Source organism: Oryza sativa, chromosome 7 (assembly GCF_034140825.1).
Source record: "Oryza sativa Japonica Group chromosome 7, ASM3414082v1".
In the NCBI taxonomy this organism is placed as follows: Eukaryota; Viridiplantae; Streptophyta; class Magnoliopsida; order Poales; family Poaceae; genus Oryza; species Oryza sativa.
In genome coordinates, this window is record NC_089041.1 from 16607066 (window position 1) to 16621754 (window position 14689).

General features: G+C 41.7%; 1 long non-coding RNA gene across 1 annotated transcript; it reads left to right on the forward strand.

Annotated features, from left to right (window-relative positions):
• Positions 1–12206: 12206 nt before the first annotated feature.
• On the forward strand, positions 12207–13454 carry LOC136357196 (uncharacterized). The gene is made up of 2 exons (XR_010742379.1): positions 12207–12869; positions 12978–13454. It is a non-coding gene; the product is annotated as an uncharacterized lncRNA (long non-coding RNA).
• The last annotated feature ends 1235 nt before the right edge of the window (positions 13455–14689 follow it).

Below are 14689 nucleotides of genomic sequence, written 5' to 3' on the forward strand. Positions count from 1 at the left end.
CTATCGCCTTTGATCTGCTATATGCCTATTAAGCTATATGTAACTATGGCAATTAAGGAACTAAACAGAACTAGGAATAGGAATTCCACCACGTGAATTATACTTTGTGACGTGACAAGAAACCATGTGCATATGTCAGTGAATCCAGCTGAAGAAAAACTAAATAATTAACGTTATAAGAGACAAGAAAATTTTAGTCATGTTGGTGTTAGTTGTTTTACTCCGGCATCCAAAATTAATGGATGTATGATGAAGTTGTTTGGCTGCACCGATGCAGCTAGCTAGCTGCCACATGGAACTGGAATCAACGATTCCATGTCAATTCTAAAAGGCACCAGAATTGTTTCAATTGCAGTTCTCCAGCTTGAATTGGGTAGTGTTTTCTTTTGTATTCTATGTATTTTCCTCTGATCGTAAATACTTGATGTTTCGGATAACACCCGATCAAATTTTCAGAACTTTTAACCGTCAACTATTTTTAAAATACTTAAGAGTCAAAGTGAAATCAATAAAAATATATCAAAAATGGTATGCATAGATTTAATTGTATCGAATAGTACTTCCACATTTTTTTCGACTTATTGCAATATAAAATTTCGTTTAGTTGCATCTTGAAGGGACCATGATAGTGTAAAATCACTACTATATAACATCAAATAGATGTCAACACTATAAGTGCCGGAGTAGGTAAAACCGGCAACTATAGTTCCTTTCCCACCCACGTGCCCACCCACGCGTCCGTCCACGCCGTAAAATCCAAAGAATCGGCACCTTTATCCTCAAATAGGTGCCGGTTTTTAAAAAGAACCGGCACCTATTACTGGTGTCAGAAAAAGATGCTGGTTTTTACCTGAAATAATCGGGCCAAGCCGACCGCATCTTATCCACTCGCACCTGTCCTTATCCCCTTGCGAGGACTGCGAGGACATCGTCCTATCCTTATCGTCGAGCACGCTAGCTCCACACCCGCAAGCGCCGGCGGCGGCGTCCTTCCCACCGGGGGAGACCGGCCGGATCGCGGCGCCACTCCTCTTCACAGTGGCATGGCAGGCAGCCTCCCATGGTGATGGAGCTTCGGGTAGCCTCCCCACGGTGTGGGCTTGGCGTGAGCCCTCCACGACGGCGTGACGGACGGTGCAGTGGACGGCCTCTCCTGGTGATGCGATGGTCGAACTCACCCAACGATGCGAAGGGCAGGCTCACCAAGGAGGGGCGCAGTGGGTGGCAGACGGCCAGGTCCGGCTAGCGTGCTTGACGATGATGGTGAGGTGAGTGGCCTATCCTCTGCGGCGGGCAGCTTGATGACGGTCAGAGCATTTGCGGGAGGATTCACCACGGTGTACTCGTTCTCTTCCTGGTTGATTTTTGATTTTGTAATTTCGGTCTCTTGTTGGATGCATGGTGATGATATTGTGAGAAAATTGTTCCTGATTCTTGGTACATGGATGATGATGAATGTGTTCTTGGATTTGGGATGGATGGTGATGGGATTGTGAGAAATTTGTTCTTGATTCTTGGTACATGGGATGATGATGAATGTGTTCTTGGATTTGGGTGATGGGAAGCTGCTCGATGAATCGAGCCATATTATTTTTTAGCTCGTGGAACTTCTTAGGTGCCGGCTGCGGGGTTCTCATCCAGCACCTATATGTGTAATAGGTGTCGGTTCTACAACCAGCACCAATGACTGGAGTCATCTGTGCCGCCTGTGGGGTGCCGGTTGGGAAAACAAGCATCTAAGGGGGTTTTCAACCGGCACCGAAGTGCTTTTCTGTTGTAGTGAATGTACTCCCTCCATCAAAAAATAAGCTGATTTCTGAAGTGCAAAATTTGTCCAAATATAAGTTGATTTCTAGCATCTTACTAATTACCACTGTTTCATAAATCGATATGTTTTATCGTTTAATACATCTTAGTTAACTACCAACCAAATACTATTTTCATATTAAGTAGAAACACTTTGGTTCTCTCCCAATTATTATACTGTTCTTCGTATGTGAGGAATCGATAATCTTGGGATAGAGGAAGTATTTTTGGTAGAGGGAGTAATAAGGACATAAAGCATGTACTGATATATCTACATTAGTGAAAAGTGAATTTCAATATGCGACCAACATAACTAACATCATACGATAATTGCCGTAGGATTCAGAAGCTGATAATAGTATAGGCGTTTCTGTTGGGTGGTCCCGGGACATCCAAAAATACGTGCATATATGTAAAAGAAAAAGAAAAAACATTTAAAGAGAGGATATACATTTTTTGAGACAAGTGACAGATAGCAAGTTGCTTACTAATATACCGTGATACACTTTTGATCAATTATTTATTTCTAGTATATATTATCTTTGTATATTTATGGTACCATAAATTGGACCATTCATATTTAAAATGTGGGATACATCGCTGGATAAAAGGTTGAATGAAACTTAATCGTCTGATGAAAAAGAGTGAGCTTGTAAAAAGAAAAAAAAGTGCCAATCAAACCACCGACCAGAGGGTTCCAGATAATTCCGCAGCACCTTCTGACCTTCCCCTTTGGACTCCTCGGTCAGGGAGAGCGGAACAGGTGCAACAATGGGGGGCGCTAATCGGCGCCTTGGGTGCACGCCGCTCGATCCCCACGCACGATGCGCCCTCTCTGTTCCCTGCTCATATATGCGTATGTATATACTTCATCCGTTTCATAATGTAAGTTATTTTAGCATTTCTCATATTCATATTCATTAAATGAATCTATATAGATATATATTCTAGATTCATTAACATACTTACATTATGAAACAGAGGAAGTACTTTATACACACTGCTGCACAAGCCGTTTATAGTCCCGGTTTGCAACCCCCTATATACAGTCCTGGGTAACAAATCGAGACTATGAATTCAGGACTAAAGATCGATCTTTAGCCCCGGTTGGTAGATCACATAGTCCCCGTTGCTCTTATAAACCGGGAAAAAAATCATTTTTAGTCCCGGTTTCTATTCAAACCGGGACTATTATGGTTTTAGCCGATCGGACAAAGATGGTTTCTCCAGTAGTAACGCATATGTATAACTTTATATAAAGTATATACATACAAACATATGTACAAATTTTATGTATACACATGTATAAAAGAATACATGTATACAAACTGCAGTCACCATTTTCTTAAATCGAGAGAAGAGTTGGCATTAAATGTTTGGTAAACTATTTATTTTTATAATAATACTTTTAATTGCAAATCAATACAAATATGCTACTTTATCTCTCCATCCTAAATATAATTCTATCTCTCCGTCCTGAATATAAGTGATTTTACGTTAGATTGTAAAAATACCCTTACTAGTGTACTCTCTCTGGTTCTATATTAATTGACGTTTTGGACAAAGTTAAGGTCAAACTTTTATAACTTTGACCATTAATAACTTCAAAAATATTTAGTTTGAAGGAACTAGAACAACATATATAGATTTGTCTTTTAAAGCACTATAATAAAAGTAAACATATATTTATTTATTATATATATATATATATATATATATTATAATAGAAAAATAAGGTTAAAGATATATCTTGTAGATCATGTTATTGTTTAAAACGTCAATTAAAATAAACCGGAAGGAGTAAGGAGTTAAGAGCATGGTCAATAGTGCAGCTAGCTAGTGGCTGCAAAAATATCCACATCAGCCTAAGCTAATATTGCATACAAAAAGCAGGTTTCTGCCAACGTTTTATCTACTTTTTCAATCTTCAGATTTCCCCGTCCAACTCATTTTCTTGTTACTGCTCTACCTATTTTCCCCGCCTTCTGCTTGATTGGGTTGTTGCTATGGACGTACGCAAGCAGCCTAGCGAGGATGAGTGACCACAAGCTACGAGCATGACCCAGAGCAGACGCCAGTGGCTAGCGGATTGCCGGTGGGCAAAGCCAGCGGATGAGGGGAGCAAGGGTGGAGTGGGACGTCGGGCAGCTGCCCTGAGCAGTGAGCACGGAACCAGATCATAATTCTACGTCAGGGGGACGTCCGGTCCTGAATCGTCATCCTTTGTGCATCAGACGGACAGCAACTCTTCCACTCCATCCCCAGCCGCAGGCCCATAATTCTTTGTGGCTCGATGTCCGGCTCACTTGCATGAGGGATTGGCGGCACTCAGCAGTCGGGATCTCCGGCCGCCATCACCGCCGTCCGCCGCTATCGCGTGATCTCTCGCTGGTGAAGCGCATACGGAGTCGATGGTCCTCAAAAAACCACATCATGTTCATCGCGCTCGGTTTTGCCAGTTGCAGAGGAAACTGAGGGGAAAAAACAGCACTGGTTCATTTTGACATCGCCGCCGCTTGTCCGCCATGGTCGTCGGCTGCTTGTCGCCTCCCGTGGTGCGGGCACAGGTGGAGCAGGTACTGGAGGCAGCCCCCTCTGTCGCCGCCCTCCTCAGCTCCTGCCCATCCCTTGTCCCTGCGTCCTTCCCTCGCGGGAGCTCTGCTGCCTCCGACTTGGAGAGTTGGAGGTCGAGGCAGAGCGGCCTTGAGCTCCTGGGCCTTCTCCCACTGCTTGGCGATGCACAAACCCTTAAGCACGGTGTTGCATGTGTATTTATCGGGGGGCCATGGGCATGGATGTGATGAGGTGGAGGACAAAGTCGAGGCAGCCGGAGCGGCGGTGCCCGTCGATCGTTTAGGTGATGACTGCATGAACCGAACCGGACGGCTTAGCAGCGTCGAAAGTAGACGAGGAGGCGGCGACGACGACGATGCTGAGGGCAGAAGGCTCGGAGGACGTGGGAGCAAGGGACATGGAGGCGACAAGCAGCCGGTGACCATGGCGCGCGGACGAGCGGCCGGCGGCGATGGCAAACAAATCAACGCTGTTTCTTCCCCTCGTTTTCGTCTCCAGGTGGGCTGAACCGAGCGCGATTATGGACCGAACAACAAAGAACGAGTTGCGGCCGTCGGATGCGAATGAATGGCGATCCGAAGTGGACGTCTACGTCAGAGGAGCCAGTTCCCCTGAGTACGGGCTCGGCGTTGCCGTCACTCCGGTCATAGTTAATTTGACCTCACAACTTTTATCATTCTACGCTGCCACAACCTTCAAGCTCAATGCTTCCATCGCCGCCAACAGTGCCGTCGTCGTCGTCCTCGAGCTCAGCTTCCATCTCCATCAACAAGCCCTCTGTTATAGTTCTCATTGTCTTACCGGCGACCTTTCATTTCCACTCCATCGCATCGCCGTCCAGGCGTCCAGTATGTCGCAAATTATTTTTACTATTTGGACTAATTAAAAATTTAATTTTAATAATAGACCCAGGTTTATTTTTAAAAATAAATTTTGGGAGGGATTATTAAAATTAAATTTTTAATTAGTCTAAATAATAAAAAAAATTGTATGTCACACTCAGCTCGCGACGGTGATCGCCGTTCTACTGCCTATGCACTCTTGGACGGATGCCATTCCTGCTTCACCTCAGTTTGCATGCACCCCACCACTGTATGGCCCAGTAGCTTGTTGCTGCACTTGTATTGGAGTGCACGTGTAGTCTCCGGTTCATCACCAAAATCAACATGGCAGTATTATCGCCAGCAAGAATATCCTATTGTACTAGCTGTAAGATAAGAAGAAATTTAAATGGGTGATGAATTGATGATTGATGAGATAAGTGGTACTCTCCAATCTCTTACATTGAAGGACAAAATTTGAATGCTCTAATACCTGAAAAAATTATAGAGTGAAGTGCATCAGCGGTCTCTAAACTTGTTAGGGTGTGTCATCTAAGTCCCTAAACTCTCAAAATATATTTTCGGGTCCCCGAACTTGTCTTGAGGTGTCATCTAGGTCCAAACGAGCTCTAACCCGCTCCATGCGCTGATATGGCATGCCACGATAGCACCTACGTGTTAGTCAGACCCACGTGTCGGTCACATAGAACAATATAAATGAGTAAGTGTACGGGCGGTCTTTAAACTTGTAAGGGTATGTCATATAGGTCCCTAAACTCTTAAAATGCACATTCAGGTTGCAGAACTTGTCATAGTGTGTCATCTATGTCTTAAATCGTCACAACCCCTTCAGGATCCTATGTGGCGTTGATGTGGCATGCCACACGAACATGACATGGCATTATTTTGACTGACAAATAAAACCCATTTATTTTTTCCTTTCTCTTTTTTTTCTTCTCTTTTTTCCCCTTTCTTCTCCTTTCTCCGTGACCCGTGCAGACAAAAGGAAAAAAAAGAAGAATGAGAAGAAACCGAAAAAGAACAAGAAAAGAAGAAAAAAAAAGAAAAGTACACGTCATGTCCATGTGTGCCACATCAGCGCCACGTAGAATTCTAGAGGGGATGTGTCAATTTGGAATCTAGATGATATACTTTGATAAGTTCTGGGACCTGGATATGCATTTTGAGAGTTTAAGGACCTATATGATACAACCCTACGAGTTTGGACCGCCAATGTACTTTACTCAAAATAAAATTAAAAAAAATATATATTTTCTCCTCTCTATCTTAGAATTTTTTTTCCTTTTTCTATTTACCTAAGAGGAGAAACATGGATTTTAATTTTATTTTTTATATATGCTTGACATGTAGGTGCCACCATGACAATGGCACGTCAACGCATGGAGCGGTTTTGAACCCGTTAGGACCTATATGACACACATAACAAGTTTAGAGACATAAAAATGCATTTTCGGAGTTCAGGGATCTAGATGACACATATACTTCACTCAAAATTAGATGGCACCAGTCTATGGCACCCATTGCCAGCTGAAAACACGTGTTGGAATACAAATCTCAAAGCATAATCTTCTCATTCTCTCCTTTCCCTTTAGTTTTTCTTCTTCGAACCGCGATTAACGGCCGCCGCTTGTGCCAGCATGGTCGATCGTGAAATTGCTCATAAGCGATCAGTGTCAGCCCTAGTTTCTAATATTGGCCCACATGACTTGGGCCGTATTTTTATTTTTTGCCTGTTTGATGGTCAGCATTTTTTTTATTTTATCTTTATGGCCTTTTGGCCTTTTATCATGTTCATAGAACGGACCGGATTCCGTGAAGGTAGGCTAGTCACTTGGTGCTACGACTTACTAGAGCACTTTGCCAGATCCTCAACTGGCGTGAGTCCAGTACACCCCGTTCCTGATGCCCATTAAGCGAACCCTATTCCAACTACCTCCTCGGTTTTATACAAACTACCTACCTACGAGGATCAAGTCTATCAATCATATCAATTATCTGGTTTCTAAGCTCACTCTTCCTATGCCTACTCGGTAGGGATGCAGGAAGCCATTGGAAAAAGATATGCGAATCCGCTGGTTAAACCCTTTCTTCAACCCCTTGGTATGATACCTCCTTTCCCTTTGCTTTGCTAAAAGATACCCGTTCCGCTGTTCCATTGGTGCTGTGCCTTGTAGGAGCCGTCATCTTCTTCTTTGCTTCGGAAAAGTCATATGATTTATTTGCTTCCGGGATAGGAATGTGCACTTTTGTTCATGTGCACATCAACACAATCCGGGATGAATCAAAGGCATGGACAGGTGGACGACGAAAGGAACATCATGCGCATGAAATCGATCGGCACCAGTGTAACCTTGTTGGTGATGTCGTTAAGGCCATGACAGAGCCAGATAGTACGTGTCCAGATTCATCTCTATGATTTACTATCTCCATTTGAGGTTATAAGATGTGTTGATTTTGGTCAAAATCAAACTATTTTAAATGTAAGTAAGTTTATAGAATATGAGTAATATTTACATTACCAAATTAGTTTTTATTAAATTAATATTTAAATATATTTTTATAATAAATTTATCTTGGGTAAAAATATTATTATTTTTTTCCATAAACTTGGTCAAACTTAAAACAGTTTGACTAAACATCTTATAACCTGAAACGAAGGAAGTGGTTTTTTTATGGGACGGAGGGACTAGGTGCCTTCTCTACGTGCGCCTTTAACCGTTGTAGCAGATGGCTGGAGGCGCCGCCACGGCGCTGCTAATGAGGTACTCTTCCATCATGGCAACACCTCCATCAACAATTAAAAGCACCCCGTTGGTTGTGGCATCATAGGCGCCGCTGGTTCTCTCTGGGAGCTAGTAGGCACTCGCCGGTGATCTAGAAATGGCGTGAATTAATTGATGGCAATTGTGGCAGGCAATAACGGGAGCCCTTGTATTCGGAGAGTTAGAGGAGATGGCAATGGTGGGAGCACTGGGATTTGGATCGTTGGAAGTGGTGGCAACGGCGGGACCGCTGAAATCTATAGTTGGAAGCATGAGCCCAAGGATTTTGATAGTCGTTGGAACTTGAAAGTAGTGGTGTAATGGTGGGAGCACTGAGATTTGGATAGTTCCAAGTGATGGAAATGGCTTGAGCCCCAAGATGTGGACGTCTACAGAAGTGATGGCAATGGTGGGAGCTGTGGGATCTGGAACTGTGGGATCGCTGGATCGGTGACAGCGGAAAGGACTACGATAATGTGGCAACAGTGGAAATAGTGGCAAACCTGGCAATCTAGGCGACTAGGCGAGGATGTCAATGGCTGGATCACGTCATCAAAACTAAGTTCATTAGGACTCTTATGTCTCAAACAAAATGGCTTGTGATAATTATTTTAAAACTAAATTTTGCCGGTTTTGTTGGCATTATAAATTTACTTTTAATGAAAAAGCATTACTTCGATCTTCGCAAGTTTTGTTAGCAAAGTGTTTGCAATATATATTCTAAATTCGAATTTCTAAATGAACTTCTTTTTTGCTATCGCCAATATATTTGAGTAGGTTTGATTATCTTAAATCTAGAAGCATTAGATATATTTTTGAAGACTTTTATACGTACTCTATTTGTGTGCTCTGCGCATATGATCATATGCTTCTAGATATTTGCTACGGTATGTATAAAACGCGTATACAGACGGTTTTTGAAATTATATGTATATGTAATTAACGATGTGTCTATAATTTCTACTACTGTTAATGCTTTCATCATCCACCGCCCATATACTGTGCGGATTTTCGCGATCGGTTCTAGTGGTGTGAGTTGCAGGACACGGTGTACGTTGCACTGGCAGTCAGGGCAGGAGAATGATGCGGCCGCCGGTGGGCAAATCGCCCCGATGGAGGGGATTCCTGATTCGCGATCGCGACTGGCCGCGCGGTCGGTTCCTCTAGTATTCAATACGTATATATTTATATATAAATTTATACTTATATTTTTGACGTACAATTTTTTTTTATATTTGTCCATACGAATTTTGTATATATGCGTTACAAACTTTATATGGTCATTATGGTCCCTGAAGTTTCGCTTTGATTTTAGTTTCTAACCTTTTAAATTGTCCAAGCTCAAGCCATGTCATCTTTCGATGCAAATATGTGATGCAATGTCCAAATTGCCCTTAAACATATCATAGGGAAAAAAGAGAGAAAGAAAAGGAGAATAATAAAAAAAGTAGGTGATCTTGTATATTAAACATCCGTTAGAGCTTAAACATTGAAATGCAACTACGTACATGAAATTTATCTGGCATGGTAATTATATATTTAGTGATTGTAGCTAATTTAACTTTGTATTAGCATAATCCAGTGAAAAAAGATTGTCATATATCCATAGTCACATTGAAAAAAGTTTGTAAATCCTTTTCATTATTTTTTATGGTATATGGAAGGGTAAATTAGACATTTCACCATATATTTTGCATGAGAAGATAACATGGCATGTTCATGTGGTGACTTAAGTGGGCCCAAGGACTATATTAGCCTACATGATAAATTATAACAACTCGTTTGGATAATATAAAAGGTTAAGGGCCAAATTGATCCCGGAGCAAAACTTCAAGGATCATGTTGGTATATGTATAAAACTATATATGCCTGTATATCAATTTTATTTTTATGTATATATGAATAATTTTGTATATATATTATATAGCCTTTCTATATATATCTACGTGCATAATTTTTATATATTCCTATGTATACCAAGTCCATTTTTTATATTTTTTCATACGAATATATGATTTTTATATATTCCTATGTTCGGGTTTTCTTGTTGTTTTCCTTCTTTTTCAAATTTTCTTTTCTAGCTCTTTCTCTTTCACCTTTGGTGAATGTGTAAATAATTTCTAACCTACTTAATATAACACCAGCAAATGCTGGCTTCATTTTAAAAAAAGGTTGCATGGGAATGACAACATGCATGTTATTGTCAGGCGTGGGCTACGCGATGTGAAAGCATCTAGACCTAATGTGGTATTTTAGTGATTAATGACAATATAATCATTGGAACTAATCTTGGTTATTAAGTGTTGAAAAACGATTAGGGTTTTGGTGATGAAAGAATGGATATTTTGCATATATACCCTCTAATAATGGTCTAAGACGAGTTCAAATTACCGCACTCAAACATTGGTAATGCATTCAAGTCATTGGGGCAAAAGCGATAAAATTAGGTTAAAATACCGTACTATAAAGAGGGGTTGAAAACTAGGAACTTGAACTTTCAAAAGAACTAGTAGAATCTAGGTGTGGTGCACACAAGTTCTTAGCCTCTCAAATAAATTACTAAAATAGGTGGGTAAAAATCAGGTCCTCTTGCAACCCTAAATTTATACTAGCCGGAAAGTCCGAGTGTTGACGAATAATCTAGGCTAGTACTTATCTAAGTTGCTAGAGCAACTCAACCAGATAATCCGGTGCGTTGTCGGATCCTCCAGTTAGATCATTGTCCGATTGTGATCATGTGTTGACTACATAGTACGAAAATGAACGAGCTGGATTGTCTGCACCCCATGAATTGTTCGAGACCAAGTTGATTTGGCAACTGTCGGACAATCTGACTCGGCATTGGACAATCCAGCCTCATGGTCATCCAACTGCTGCCAAACAGTGGTTTTAAACGAGGCGAATTATCCGGCACCATGCTGGACAAAGGATTTTGGACAATTCAGGTGGTACCGGATTGTTTGGCACTTAATTTATGGCCCAGCGGCTATATGCACAGTTACCATTGGAAAAGCACAATTGGTCAGACAAGCTAGTTTGGTACTGGATTATCAGACCTTATATAATTTCGGCTCGATTTTGCCAAGGGTAACAAACGGCTTATGAGCTCAGTTGAGGCTATAGCTTGCTTTGAACTCCCTAGTGTCTCTTTTGGAACCATATTGAGCTGAGCAATTGTTAGAGTGCGCAGCCCGGCCCATCAACCGTGGGCCACCCAGATCACATTGGGCCTGCTCCACCACAGGCCTAACTGGAGCCACAACTTTAGGTCCTGAGTCTACACAACCCAAAAGAATAGTCTGATGGGTGAAGACCGTCCTCACCTTTTAAGTCGTGCTCCCCCATCATCAATTACTGATGTGGGACTGAACCCAATAGCAATTGAAGGGAGAGTCCAAGAGCACCATCAAAACAATTGAAGTGATCATTTTCTTCACTAGTTTGGTCCTAGTTTCAGTTGAGAGTAGCTTAATATGTACCATCCAAGAGGCTTGTTCTAAAGAGCCTAAAGTGAAGATTTCTTCATGTCACTCTTGGCATCTCCATGTGCTTTCCCAGTCTCAGAGGCGATTAAGTGAACTCTCAAGAAGTTTGTGAGAGACCCAATGTGTTCACAAAGGTTTCGAGGCTCACATTCCAGAGTGGAGAAGAAGCACCATGATGCATGATGAGAGTGCTCATGGGCTTCATGGCTATGGGAGGTAACTATACTCTTGTATAGAATGCCCCAACGAGTATTAGTGGACATTGCCGGATCTCTGATACCTTGGGGAAAAACTCGTCGTGCAATTTCTCAATTTTTCCATTTTTATTTGTAGCAAAGATAATAATAGTCCATCTGACTATCTCAGCCAAAGAGTTATCAATCATCTAATCAGGCCTTTTTGTTGCAGCAGGAAAGGAAACTTGTATAACCAATTATTGATTTCTCCTCTGAAATGTCCACAGTGTAACAGAACTTGAGCTCTAAGACCGTCGTCAGCAGTCGAAAGAATATATACAAAGATGCATTTTTAATCCTATTCTAACTCGTAGGATTAATTTTGATACATATTAATCTCTCTAAATGTCGTGGGAGTGCTAGAGAATTAGAGCGCCACGTCATCGATTTTTTTCAGAAAAACTCTTGCTCTTTCCGCTAATAGCATGTGCATCCCCGTTAACGTGGCCCGTCGGATCACGTGCTAAGGTCGATCTGGCCGTCCATGTGTCCCAGCCTGGCTACCCTTCCATCATTGTCAGATCGTTGGATTGGGAACGGACGGTATGGATTTGCCAAAAACCCTAGCCACCTTAACCTCGCACCACTGAACGCACAGCTCGGCCACCCGACGCTCTTCTCACCCACGCCGCCTCGCCCTCCTCTTCTCGCGCGCGTCGCCGCCTTGCCCTCCTCCCGCTGCCGGCAGCCCGCCCTCGCCTCTCTTCCCGGTCAGGCCACCGCAGCTACCAATGAGGGAGGCCAGCCTCCCCACAGATGGATCCAACCGCCCAGATGAAAGAGATGTGAGCCGCCTCCACCTTCTTCTTCGCCCCTCTTGGTGTAGCGCTAGATCCGTTGGCGGGCCGTCGATGGTTTGGTCTCCCGCTAGTGGATCTGGCTGCTCGGGACCTTGGAAGCGAGGGAGCAAGCCGTCGCTGCCACCCTCTACTACTCTCCTTCTCTGCACCTCCACCACCCCTCTCCTCTCAGCTCCACCCGGTGTTAGATTCGGCTTATATAGGTCGCCGGATTTGGTAGGAGGAGAAGGTAGGAACAGTGCAGCTGTTGGGGAGAAGGAAGGAGGAGGGTTGCAGCTTGGCCATTACTGTGATGACGACGACTGTTGCTCGGTCAAGTCGATGGCTAGGGATGGCAGCGGCTAGCGGCTTGGTCAGGACAACGGTAAGGAATAGCAAGTCGGCAATGGCTCAGTCATTCCTGCGTTTCTTTGCTTTTTGTTTTATTTTTCTTTGGGAGAGGGAACCTGATATTGATAGGCAATTTGCGCAGAAATAATATGTCATCTCGCCTAGATCACCTGGTGATGCTTGCATTGGAGTCACATCAAGGAGCCCAGAGTAATTTTCCATTCTTTCTCTAAGCAATATGTGGTTCTTAATTCATTGTGAATTTGTCTAATTTTATGGATCTCTGAAATCCCAATTTGCATGTCCAAGATACACAGACGAAGCATGAGCTCTGTTCATGAATGTGAAACATTCATGAAGCATCTGCTATATATGCCAAATTGGTAATTTTCGCATCACATTTTTTGTTCTTAATTGTAGCTGTCTCCACTCAGAATGCACATGGTTCCTTCGTTTTCTATGTTATGAGGTTCAAGCCGGTTAATACATATGTTTGTGTTTCAGACTTTTTTTTCACAATCAACAATGTCGTTTAGTGACATACATTATTTTCCCCTATGCTCGTTTAGTTTGTTATGAAATACATTTCTCATATATGTCATTTTGTTCATAGAGGTAATAGTGTGCTGACAAACTGAGTAGGTTTTCTTTTCGAGCTCTTTTGAAGTGGTTAGGTGTTTCTATATGCTATCTGCAAATTACTGATTCTATAATGAGTTACGTAAAAATGAAGTTATAATACTTTGTATATTCCACATACATTGTGGAACATAGTAAATGTTCTAACACTACAACAAAAATCTCTTGGGGAGACGCTTTATTAGCAGTTTAGAGATGTTATAGAACGTCCTTAAGGAGATTTAGAGGCGTTTTAGAAAAGCGTCATAGAAGCGTCTCCGTTGAGACCGTCTCAAATTTTGGAGACACCTTATTAAGCGCGTCTACGATATAAAGACGTTTGAAGAGATGACTCTACACTAGGTTAGAGACATTTTAGAGAATGTCTCCATCCAGAGAGAGACGGTGTGTAGGACCTATCAAAACGTCTCTACAATCTGAGAGGAACCTTTCTGTAAAGCATGTAACTTTGTAATATTTTCGCTCTTATGTGACAAAGCTGTAAAATTGACATGATCAAAACAATTTTTTTATATATTCAATATAAAACATCAAAGTTACAACTTAACTGTACATTTGAAAAAAAAAGGTGCAATGGCACAAAAAAAAATCCTGAAGTCCACATAATTGTCTCACTAATTAAAGCTAACTACAACTTTTTACAGGTAGAACTGATTCATCCGGTTCCTCTTTCCCTCGTAATCCGTAAATCCTTAGTCTTCTATATTATCCTGTAAAAAAAAAAGCAGGCAAGGTATTAATGATTCATTTTAGGCAGTGACAATGTCAAAATCAGTGTGCACATTTCAACAGAAATATTCAAACTCCAAGTAAAGACCAAGTGTTCTAAAATCACATGCATGTCATCAAGGACTTACTTCTAGAACTATTCAACTACTGAAACTTAACTGTTCTTGATGAATATTCTCTAGACAGGATTGGATGCTATTGCTTGAGCTCTTCATAATTCATCAACACTTCATGACTGTTGAAACTGAATTGCATCAATACGTTATAAGTATTACTCCTAACCTGTAGAATTATCAATATGTGGCAATCAACCTCAATGAATTATTATCTGACCTGCAAGCAGAATGAGAAACCAATATAATATCATATAGCTGTAAGACATGATCTTTTGAACAAGAGACTTGCATTATGTAGTGTTTTATTTATCCATTACTTGAGCAGTTTTCACAATTCCTATATATCGAATGGTAAACTCTACTTCAACGT